At 42.1% G+C, this 12,739-nt stretch overlaps 1 long non-coding RNA gene across 2 annotated transcripts in view; it reads left to right on the top strand.

Annotated features, from left to right (window-relative positions):
* The first annotated feature begins 4,321 nt into the window (after positions 1-4,321).
* LOC109502258 overlaps positions 4,322-12,739 on the top strand; it is a 30,442-nt gene continuing 22,024 nt past the window's right edge. The window contains exons 1-2 of one of the 2 annotated variants that reach the window (XR_006584206.1): positions 4,322-4,998; positions 5,526-5,584. This is a non-coding gene — a long non-coding RNA (uncharacterized LOC109502258). The remainder of the gene's footprint in view (positions 4,999-5,525; positions 5,585-12,739) is intronic. The other variant, XR_002160755.2, reaches the window with a different exon arrangement.

A 12,739-nucleotide genomic window follows, 5' to 3' on the forward strand; every position in this document is an offset into this window, starting at 1 on the left:
TCTTAAAAACTGAGAATAAACTGAGGGTTGATGGGGGGGGGGGTGGGAGGGAGGGGAAGGTGGGTGATGGGCATTGAGGAGGGCACCTGCTGGGATGCGCACTGGGTGTTGTATGGAAACAAATTTGACAATAAATTTCGTATTAGAAAAAGAGCAAAAAAAAAATTTAAAAAAAAGCAAAAAAACCCAATCAATCAATCAAGCTGATACCTTTTTGGAGAAAAGGAAGAAAGAAGGTAAATTGGTGATGTGATTGATTTATTTCATGAACTAATACTATCTCTTGTAACACGAAATGTTTTCTTCAAATAATTTTTTTCAATTCTAGAAATTAGTTATAGCTAATAAAGCAGTAAGCATGTTTAATTAGTTTAAGAGTTATCTTTATGTTGGGCAGAGAAAGGATTAATATAGTCTGATTTTTGAGCTAGGCCCTTCACACAGCAGCAGTACAAATGTCTTTAAGGTAGGAATTACTGTTTTCTTTGCATCAGGGTCTCCATCTTTGCTGCATTAAAAAAAATTTTTTTTAATGTTTATTTATTTTTGAGAGAGAGACAGAGCATGAGCAGGGGAGTGGGAGGGGTAGAGAGAGAGGGAGACACAGAATCCGAAGCAGGCTCCAGGCTCTGAGCTGTCAGCACAGATCCCGATGCGGGGCTCGAACTCACAAACTGTGAGATCATGACCTGAGCCGAAGTCGGTTGTTTAACCGACTGAGACGCCCAGGCGCCCCAGTTTGTTCCACTTTAATCAAGAGGGAGAAGGAGATACTTTTTATTCCTCCATCTTTTGTCTTAGCAAAAGAAAGGCCTGAAAATCCATACTTTTCCAAAGCAGAGACTATCGGATTGGTTTTTAAAATCCAAATATAAGCTGCATACAAGATTGAAACCAAATCATTCAGAAAGGATAGAAAATAAAGGAATGGTACAAGATCCACTCAGCAAATAATAGAAAGCTGATATATCAATAATTGCTATAGATCAGGGGTTGCTAAACTTTTCCTGTAAGGGGCTAGATATTAATTATCTTGGGCTTTGTGGGCAGTTCAGTCTGTTACAACTACTCTGTTGCCGTAGCCTGAAAGCAGCTGAAGACGTGTACACAAATGAGTGTGACTGTGTTCTAACAAAACTATTTCCGAAAACAGGCATAAAACCAGATCTGATGTAGATTGCTGACCCCTGTTCTCTTGTGTACTGATAATACAGCAGTGAGCAAAAAAGGCAAGATACCAGCATGCGACCCAACAGTAAACAAATAAATGATCATCTTAGGTAACGAGAAGCAAAACACTTTTTAAAACCTGTAAGGAGATCGAAGATGATAGGAAACTAATTTGGAGTGACTAAGGAAGTCCTCTGAGAAGAAGGAACCTTTAAACAGAGACCTGAATGCAATGAAGGAAGGAGCCTTGGAAAGATCCTGCAAGGGTCCTGAGGCAAGAGTGAGTCTAGCCTGTTGCAAATCAGCACGTTCAGTGTGGCTGGAGGAAAGATGTGGAGATGAGTTCTGTGCATTAGATAGGTGCCAGACTACGTGAGATTTCACTCTAAATGTGATGGGAAGGTTTTGAAGATTTCGAGAAGAGTGGTATAGTCTGATTTACTTTTGAAAACTTTTCCCTGGCTGTGTGTGGGGAATAGACAGTAGGGATGGCAAGAGGGCAAATAGGGACACCAGGTAAGAGGCAATTGCCCAGACAGTAGATGATGGTGTTTTGGACTAGGGTGTTGGGAGTGGAGATGCTCCTCTGGGGGGCTGGACCGTGTCAGCCAGAGCAACCTTGGAAGCAACGTGTTGAAGAGGGTAGAGCCACTGCCAGTCTGGATCATTGCTACGGTCTGGGTTTTTGTGTCCTCTCAAAATTCCTCTGTTGAAAACCTCATGCCCACGGTGAGGGTATTAGGAGGTGAGGCCTTGGGAAGATGATTAGGTCATTAGGGCAGTGACTTCATGGTTGGGATTAGTGCCCTTAGAAAAGAGGCCCCATAGAGTTCACGAGCCCCTTCTGCCATGTGAGGAAATAAGAAGTCTGCCAGCCTGAAGAAGGTCCTCTCTTGACCATGCTGGCACCCTGATCTCAGACTTCCAACCTTCAGAACTGTGGGAGATTTCTGTGGCTATAGGCTACCCAGTCTATGGCATTTTGTTATAGCAGCCTTAATGGACTATGTCACTGAAAACGAAGCTGCCCACCAACATGGACCACCTGCCTTGTACTGTGAAATGAGGAATAAGGAACTTCTCTTTTGGCTGAGCCAATGCATTGGGAAGTCTATTTGTGACAGCAGTTTAGTCTCCTATAACTGACATAGGGGTTGTCATTGAAATATAGGTATATGCTGGAAATATTGCAGATTCAGTTCCAGACTGCTGCAACAAAGCAAGTCAAATTTTTCTGGGTTTGCAGTACATATAAAAGTCATGTTACACTATGTAAGCATGTATATGTATATACATACTATGTATATTATAGTCTATTAAGTGTGCAATAGCATTATGTCTAACAATATACACACCTTAACTGAAAAATGCTGCTTGTGGTGCCTGGGTGGCTCAGTCCGTTAAGCTTCCAACTCTTGATTTTGACTCAGGTCATGATCTCATGGTTCATGAGATTGAGTCCCGCGTCAGTCTCCACGCTTGACAGCACAGAGGCTGCTTGGGATTCTCTCCCTTTCTCTCTGTCCCTCTCCTGGCTTGTACTCTCTCTCTCAAAATAAATAAATACACTTAAAAATTTTTTCTTAAAAATGCTAATTGTCATCTGAGGTTTCAGCAAATGGTAATCACCGATCTTAGATTATCGTAACAAATATAATAATGAGCAAGTATGAAATTTTGTGAAATTAATAAAATGTGTCAGAGACATGAAGTGCACAGGGAACAACTGGGAGCCATTTTAGAGGCTGCCTGCACATCGAATGTTACAATTTCTGGGGGCAGAGAGAAAAGAAACAGGACAAATCGTGTATTGGCTCTTAAAAGACTCCTTTTGAAAGTGGCATACATTACTACTTGTATTTTGTGGCCAAACAGGTCGCACTGTCACCGCTAAATTCCAACGGATGGGAAACTGCAGGTCTACCACATCCTGGAAAGAAGTGGGAATCCAGAATATTTGTGACTACTACAGTCACAGGTGCAGAACATGGTGTTAACTGGGATTTGTCCTTTAGCCCAGGATGGAAACTAGGATTAAGAGGTGAGGCATCAAGTACCCTACAATGTAAAAAGAGCCATAAATAACCGGGGGCCAGACAAGCTCTCCACTTCCAGGACTTACTAAAAGGTGGCCAAACAGGCTTCTCCATCTTCAACCATTTTCCCAGACCTGACAATTTCCACTACAAGATTAGTTAGACGGGGTGGGGATGGGAACCAGCAGCCATGAAACAGCCTTGGCGAAGCAGCCCCGCGCCTCCCGAGTTTGGCTCCAAAAACCAAGTGAGAAGGTTTCCAAGAGATTCCACGTAGAGATTGGGGCTGCTTGCAAGGAGATTGGAAGCCTGTATAGAATCAGGAAGGAGGCGGGCCGGCCAAATGGACATCACCTTAAGCGTACTGGCTGGAGGCGGGGACGGGCCCAGGGGGTTAGCAAGGGTCACACTAGGAGGGGCTACGCATCAGAAAACCGTGCAGGATGGAGGGCCACCCTGAGAATACCTGCCGGCCCAGTGGAGCCTTTGCGGTGACATTCCAGATAGGACCACCGGCCAAATGAGGGGCACCAGTATCCCCATCTCTTAGCTCCAACCCCTAAGCAGCCAGACTCTCAAGTGCCAGGCGCGGGCCCCGAGGTCCTAGGTGCGGGGCTAGCTTCCACAGCGAAGGAGGGAGGCCGTTTTTCCATTGCAGGATCCCAGGAACTTAAATTTAAAAATGACTTTCAGGGCGCCTGGGTGGCTCCAATAGGTAAGCAGATGAGTTGGGCTCAGGCCATGATCTGAGGTTTGTGAGTTCGAGCCCTCCCATCCGGCTCTCTGCTGTCCAGGCAGAGCCCGCTTCAGATCCTCTGTTCCCTTCCCTGCTGGTGCTCTCTCTCTCTCTCAAATAAACATTTTTTTTTTTAATTTTTTTCGACGTTTATTTATTTATTTTTGGGACAGAGAGAGACAGAGCATGAACGGGGGAGGGGCAGAGAGAGAGGGAGACACAGAATCGGAAACAGGCTCCAGGCTCTGAGCCATCAGCCCAGAGCCCGACGCGGGGCTCGAACTCACGGACCGCGAGATCGTGACCTGGCTGAAGTCGGACGCTTAACCGACTGCGCCACCCAGGCGCCCCTAAACATCTTTTTTTTAAAGTGGCTTTTCTACCCCCACCTCCGCACCGACAGGGCTGGCCGAGGAACCTCCGCAGACCCTGGGACCACGCAGGTCGGTCACCCCGGGGCCTGGGACCGCAGTGGGGCGGTGCGCCGCGGGGTCTTGTGGGAGGTGCCCTGGGCTCGCTCGGCGCAGGCGCAGTGCTGCCGGGTGGCGGGCTTGGCGCAGGCCGGCGCGGGCCGGTGAGTCCGGACGGCCCTTCGCATCGCCGCGGTTTCTCGCAGAGAGACTGCGGCTCACAGGGGCACCCTGGGTCAGCAGGAAGATGGAGATCAGAGTGCGGGTGCGATGGAGGGACTTGAACCTCCAAATCAGGGGCCTCGGGAGCTATGGTCCTGAAAAGAATATTCTGCCGAGATTTGGCTGTGGAGGGTGGGAACCTTCCAGGTACTCTAACGCACTCCAGCTGGCCCTACTTATCTCCGACTGGGGTTAGTGGCATCTGCCGCCCCAGTGGCTCCAGGACCCCTTTCTCTTTCCGAGTCCAAGTTTGGCTCCACAACCCTGTGCCGGCCGCTCGGGTCTGAGCGCGCCCCCAGGTCTGGCCCGCGATCCCGCGTCTCCCCACAGAGGAGTGTGCCCCGGGGGCCTCCCCTCTTTGGTGCCTCAGGTCTCCTGCTTTGCCATTCCTGTGTCCAGTGGTCCCTAGCCTGAGTTCCTGCAGGTATGTATCCTGAGAGGTGCTTAGCGTTAACTTTGACCCCGGCTGGTTTTCCGGAGACTCTTGCTGGAGGGTACAGAGATTTGGAGCCCAGGACAAAGATGCCAGTCGAGGACAAGCTGTAGGAGCCAGCTTGTCCTGAGCCAGTAGGAGCAAGCCATGCTGTAATGAATGAAGGCCGCAGCTCCACAGCAGCTGGAACCCATCCTTGAGGGGGCACACCTGGGACCTGGGCCCTGCCAAAACTGAGCCGAGACTGGGGTGTGGAGGAAGACGGGATTTTGGAGCTGCTGGGGCTGCAAGTCTTGGGTCACATGACCACTTGCGGAGAACAGGGAGAGACCATGGAGGTTTTGACTCAGAACAGAGGAAAGACGAATTAGCTGAGATGGTGAACCATCTGCAGTGTGGAGAAAAGAAAGCAACATAGGGCAGGATGGTTGAGGGAATGGTTCAGACAAGGCAGAAACAATGGCCACTCTGGGAGCTACAAGGAAGGCCTGATGTCTCATGGCTCCTTTCTCCTCCAGCTCTGCCTCCTTAACTCCCTGACCTTGCCCAGGAGGAAGAAGAGATGACCAGTTCCCAGGTGAGATGCAGTTTTCCTTTTTTCAGTCCCGACTCTTGAGGAAGAACGGAAGTTCCTCTTTCTCCCTTAGGAAAGGAGAGGGAAACCTTTATGGAGCACTTACTGCATGCTAGGTACACTCAACATTGACTTTTCTTTTAAGTCTCACAATGGGTGTGAGAAGTGGATATTATTCCCATTTTGCAGACGTATCAACTGGCCCAGTGAGGCTTAGAGACTTGTCAAGTTCACTAAGCTATTAAATGGGGAAGCCAGTATTCATCTCTAGGTCCCTTGTGTCTGCTGTACATGTTGTCAATGGACAGGTCTTCTCATCCATGGACTGGGCGTAAATCGTCCACATCCAAAGGGCTGGGTCTAATCCATGAAATTAAGGACTCCAAAGAGAATGCTCCCTTCTGGCCTGATGCCCTCCTTTTAAGTTTGTTCTCTACCTAACGCGTTGCTCCTTCATTTATCCACTTAGTTATGGTTGCTCATTTTATTTGTAAGAGCAAGACAAATTGACTTAGATACAGTTCTTCAAAGTATGTGGTTTCTTTGAGGGAGACTTATATATACATGTGTAAAGTGGTGATTACGACTCATGTATACACTAAGTAAAATGAAAGAAGCTATATTTAAGTGTCAGTGGTATCAGCGTGAGAGAAGGGTGCCTGAGAAGACTTCGGTGAACTTTTGTTTCTTAAAGAGAAGATTTGAGTATATGAACTTCCACACCTCTTTCAAGTCTTTACTTTTTTTGTTGTTGATAATTGTTTATGGCCTAATATATGATCAATTTTTACAGCGTTTCATATGTGCTTGAGTAAATTATGTATTCTCTAATGTTAGGTGCCAATGTCTATATGCGTTCATTTATTTTTGTTTGCTTGACCCATCAATAATTGAGAAAAAAAAATGTGTGGAATTTCTTTGAGTAGTAGGTATGTCAGTTTCTCTGTACAGTATTTACACTTTAAAAATATGCAATTCATGGGGGCACCTGGGTGGCTCAGTCAGTCGGTTGAGTGTCCGACTTCGGCTCAGGTCATGATCTCACGGTCTGTGGGTTCGAGCCCTGCTCTGTGCTGACAGATCAGAGCCTGGAGTCTGCTTCCTATCCTGTGCCTCCCTCTCTCTCTGCCCCTCCCCCACTCCACTTTGTCTTACTCTGTCTCTCAAAAATAAATAAATGTAAAAAAAAAACCTAAAAAAATGTAATTCATGGATGTTTTAAGAGGTATATACAAATTTAGAGTTGTGATATCTTCATGGAGAATTGGATTTAAAAAAAAATCTCTATGTAGTGACCTTTTTTTCACTAGTGATGCTTTTTGTCTAGAAATCTACTTTGTCTGATATTGATATAGCTATTCTTTCTTTTGGTTGTTATTTGCCTGGTTTATCTTTTTCCATACTTTCAACTGTTTCGTGGCCTTATGCTTTAGATATATCTCTTGTTAACTATTTATTTATTTTGCGAGAGAGAGAGAGAGTTTGAGCATGAATTGGGGAGGGGCAGAGTGGGGGCGGTGAGAGAGAATCCCAAGCAGGCTCTGCACTGGCAGCACAGAGCCTGACTCGGGGCTTGAATCTATGAACCATGAGATAATGACCTGAGGAGAAATTAAGAGTCAGATGTATAACCAACTGAGCAATCCAGGCACCCCTCTTGTTAACAGTTTAAGGCTGAATTCTCCCTCCTCCTCCTCAATCTGATCATCTCTGCTTTTTTAACTGGCAAGTTTAGTCTATTTACATTTAGTGTAATTATTAATGTATTTGATGTGTTTATACTATCTTACATTTTAATTATATTTGTCCATTTTTTGCTTTTTTCTCCTTTCTTACCTTTGATTTTTTTTATATATTGTTTTTTTTAAGTGGCAAGGGTTTTTTTTCCCCTTCTTGTTTTAAATTTATAACCTAAATCTGTTCTTTTGGTGATTGTCTTTGAAATTGTACCATATATTTGCTAGTCTACATTTAAACAACTTTCAGGGGTGCCTGGATGGCTCAGTTGGTTAAGCATCTAACTCTTGCTTTTGGCTCAGGTCATGATCTCAGGATTGTGAGATTGAGCCCCGCTTTGGGCTCTGTGCTGAGTGTTGAACCTACTTAAGATTCTCCTTTTCCCTCTCTCTCTCTCTTCCCCTTCCCCGCTCACTCTCTCACTCTCTCTCAAAAAAAAAAAAAAAAGGTAATAAACAACTTTAAGAATATTGCAGAGACTTTAAAATTCTTTGTTACTGATTGTATCCTTGCTTGACTTATAAGCTATTATTTTCTGCATTTTAATTCTGTTTTTTTTAACTTAATAAATTAGATATTATTAGAATTATTATTTTGTACAGTGTCTGGATTTATGTACATATTTATCACTTATTTGCTTGCCATTCCTTCTTAGCCTTTTGGGGTCAATTTTCTTTTTCCTCAAGTCCATTCTTTAGAAGTTTCTTTATTTATTTATTTATTTATTTATTTATTTATTTTGAGAGAGAAAGAGAGAGAGCACAGGGGAGGGGCAGACAGAGAGGGAGAGAGAGATTCCCAAGCAGGTTCTGAACTGTCAGCACAGAGCCCTACACAGAGCTCGATCTCACTAACTGTGAGATCATGCCCTGAGCTGAAATCAAGAGTCAGATGCTTAACTAACTGAGCCACCCAGGTCCCCCTAGAAGTTGCTTTTTAATGCCCTCTTTAGATGTTCAATTTGTTGTTTTTTCACAGTTGAATGTTATTTCCAGGTAATTTCTTTGCTTGATCGTTTTATAGTTGCCTTTTTAATTTTTTCAACTAATTTATGTATTGCTGCTCTGATTCCGTATCTGGTGGTCTAAATATCTATAGTTATTGGTAGTCTAAATTTGTTTTCTGCTGACCCTCACCTTTGGTGACTTAAATTGTGAACTCACTGATTGATCTTAATATACATGAGTCCTATGAGAAATTTTCCGCCAGAGGGAATTTGCTTCTATTTCTGGTAGTAGCTTAGAGGAGCTACTAACATGGGATGATTCCAGTTCCTTAGAGTCAGTCTAAACCCCCCACCCTGCAGCTGGCACAAGGTTCTGTGTCACATAGTAGTGCTGCTGTTGACATCTCTCTGTGGGACAAACCTATGCCTTCCAGCTGCCTCCCACTGTAATTTCAGCTCACTCTGCGGTTTTGTTATAGTTTTCATTTTCGGTTTTTGGGGAAAAGAATAGTCCTTTTTCATCGTTTCTAGTTAGGTGAAATTACTTGTTTCAGTAAAATAGTGTGATTGACCTGTCGAACTCCCAAATATATATTTTTTAGCTTAAATCCAATTTAGTTAACATAGTTTAACAATGATTTCAGGAATAGAATTTAGTGATTCATCACTTGCATATAACACCCATTGCTCATCCCAACAGGTGTCCTTTTTTTTTTTTTTTTTAACGTTTATTTGTTTTTGAGAGAGAGAGAGACAGAGCACGAGCAGGGGAGGGGCAGAGAGAGAGGGAGACACAGAATCGGAAGCAGGCTCCAGGCTCTGAGCTGTCAGCACAGAGCCCAACGCGGGGCTCAAACCCACAAACCATGAAATCATGACCTGAGCTGAAGTCAGACACTTAGCTGACTGAGCCACCCAGGCGCCCCACAAGTCTCCTCCTTAATGCCCTTTGCCCATTTAGCCATCCCGCCACCCAACACCCCTCCAGCAACCTTCAGTTTGTTCTCTGTATTTAAGAGTCTCTTATGGTTTGTCTCCCTCCCTGTTTTTATATTATTTTTGCTTCCCTTCCCTTATGTTCATCTGTTTTGTATCTTAAATTCCACATATGAGTGAAATCATATGATATTTGTCTTTCTCTGACCGACTGATATCGCTTAGCATAATACCCTCTAGTTCCATCCACATTGTTGCAAATGGCAAGATTTCATTTTTTTTTATCACTGAGTAATATTCCATTATATATATATATATATATATATACACATATATACATACATATATATATATAATATACATATATATACATATATATATATATATATATATATATATACACCACATCTCCTTTATCCATTCATCAGTTGATGAATTTGGGCTCTTTCCTTACTTTGTCTATTGTTGATAGCCCTGCTGTAAACATTGGGTGCGTGTGCTCCTTCGAAACAGCACACCTGCATCCCTTGGACAAATACCTAGTAGTGCTATTGCTGGGTCGTATGGTAGTTCTAATTTTAATTTTTTGAGGAACCTCCATACTGTTTTCCCAGAGTGCCTGCACCAGTTTGCATTCCCACCCGCAGTGCAAAAATGTTCCTCTTTCTCTGCATCTTCACCAACATCTGTTGTTGCCTGAGTTGTTAATTTTAGCCATTCTGACAGATATGAGGCGGTATCTCATTGCGGTTTTGACTTCTCTTTCCCTGATGATGAGTGATGTTGAGCATTTTTTCATGTGTCTGTTAGCTATCTGGATATCTTCTTTGGAAAACTGTCTATGCATGTCTTTGCCCATTTCTTCATTGGATTATTTGTTTTTGATAAGTTTGATAAGTTATTTATAGATTTTGGATACTAATCCTTCATCTGATATGTCATTTGTAAATATCTTCTCCCATTCCATCAGTTGCCTTTTAGTTTTGCTGATTGTTTCCTCCACTGTGAAGAAGCTTTTTATCTTGATGAGGTCCCAATAGTTCATTTTTGCTTTTGTTTCCCTCGCCTCTGGAGACGTGTCAAGTAAGAATTTGCTGCAGCCAAAGTCAAAGAGGTTGTTGCCTGTTTTTTCCTCTAGGATTTTGATGGCTTCCTGTCTTACATTTAGGTCTTTCATCCATTTCGAGTTTGTTTTTATGTATGGTGTGAGAAAGTGGTCCAAGTTTATTCTTCTGTAAGTCACTGTCCAGTTTTCCCAATACTATTTGCTGAAGAGAGTGTCTTTTTTCCATTGGATATTCTTTCCTGCTTTGTCAAAGATTAGTTGGCCATACTTTTGTGGTCCATTTCTGGGTTCTCTATTCTGTTCCATTGATCTATGTGTCTGTTTTTGTGACAGTACCATACTGTCTTGAGGATTACAGCATTGTAATATGGCTTGAAGTCTGGAATCGTGATGCTTCCAGCTTTGGTTTTCTTTTTAGGATTGCTTTGGCTATTTGGGATCTTTTCTGGTTCTGTATAAATTTTAGGATTGTTTCTTCTAGCTCTGTAAAGAATGCTGATGTTATTTTGATAGGAATTGCATTGAATGTGGAGATTGCTTTAGGTAGTATCAACATTTTAACATTATTTGGTCTTTCAATCCATAAGCATGGAATGTTTTTCCATTTTTTAATGTCTTCTTCAATTTCTTTTACAGCTTTCTATAGGTTTCAGTGTACAAATTTTGCACCTCTTTGGATAGGTTTATTCCTAGGTGTTTTGTGGTGAACTTATAAATATTTTTACATCTGGTTTAGCATTTTTCAACTTCACTAGTAATCGAAGAAATGTTCATTATAATATAATGAAATGGCATTTTTGCCACCTATCAAATTGGCAGATAGGTGTTTTTTAGTGCTTTTTAAAAATCTATTTGAAAGAAAGTGCACGCACATAGGTGCGGGAGGGGCAGAAAGAGAGAGGGAGAGAGAGAATCCTAAGCAGGCTCCATGCTGTCAGCGCAGAGCCTGACATAGGTCTTGAACTTACAAACATTGAGATCATGACCGGAACCGAAATCAAGAGTTGGACTCTTAACTAACTGAGCCACCCAGGCGCCTCCAGGTATGTGTTTTTTAAAAACACTTTCTGGTAAACTGAGACTGCCAAATACTTTTAAATTAAATGTCCTTTTGCCACAAACTTTTTGGAGGGCTTTGGGAAATATATGTCAGAAGTCTTTAAAGTGCCTATATCTTTGACCTAGCAATCCTACTTCTAGGAATCTACCTAAAGGAAAAAGTTGATAAGTAAATAAATTTGAAATACAGTGATAAAACTTGCAGTATCAGTATAGTAATAAAAATTGGGAAGGAGTTGAGGTGTTCAATATAGGGAAATTGTTAAATAAATAATGATGTAACCATAACATGAACCACTCTGTCGCTATTAACAAGGTGTAGAAGAATAGTTACTAACAAGGGAAAGTGTTCATGATATTTTAAGAGAAAATTATTTTTAAGCTGTAAAGAATATCCCCAATTAAAAAATCTACATATGTATGCCAGAATATAAATAGCAGTTCTTTTGGAAAATGCGATTATGTATTTTGTGGTTTTTTCCTGTAGTTTTCTCTTATTTTCTATAGCACTTTTGTTATCAGAAAAAAATAGCAAATGAAATGTGACTCCCTTTTGGGGGACAGAGGGTTATTAGAGATGTTTGTTGTTTTATTATCAAGTTTTCTTACCATATATGAATAGTAATTATATTAGTACATACCCTGGTGTGGGGGGGAGGTCATAATTTAAGTTGTCTAGCCTAGAATGCAAGCTAGCACTCTGCTAAACTAGTGAGCTACATCGGTGGGGTTTTATATATGTAAAGAGAGTATGCAGCATTGAGAAAAAAAAATCCCCAACCAAGTGGTAGTACAGCTGTATTGCACAGACATTCTAGAAACAAGGAATATGAAGAAGAACCAGAGGTTGTATTTTCTTTACGTAAGATCAACCAGAACAGAGACTTAGACTATATGTTTATATCAGCAGTTAATTTATGTGTGTTAGTACTGCTCACTGAGTGCAGGATCATTATAAATATGAGACATTTCAACACTGCCAGTGATTTTTCCACATACTTGGTAGTGGTACAGCTGTATATACACTTGATACTGCTTTTCCTTTAAGAGCCGGAATAAAACCTAGCATTGGGCGTTAAAAACTGTGGCTTTAGGCATTTATAATGATACATCTCTATTATATTTAGGAATGCATTTTAGAAAATAACAAAATGTAACTGATGTGATTATTCATTATCGACTACAGATAAATCCGATTTTATATTTGTAAATTTATAAAACAGACTCTTTAACAAATATTGTCAATATCCTGATATTCAAGACCAAGTCAAAATATTAGCATTGTTTCTATATTCAAGACCAATGTGAATATTTTCATTTTTACAGGGAGTTCCCAAACGCTTCTCATGACTAAGAACTGAAATTGGGTGATACAGGGGCAACTGGGTGGCTCAGTTGGTTAAGCATCCTACTT

This window comes from Felis catus, chromosome C1, assembly GCF_018350175.1.
Source record: "Felis catus isolate Fca126 chromosome C1, F.catus_Fca126_mat1.0, whole genome shotgun sequence".
Taxonomy (NCBI): domain Eukaryota; kingdom Metazoa; phylum Chordata; class Mammalia; order Carnivora; family Felidae; genus Felis; species Felis catus.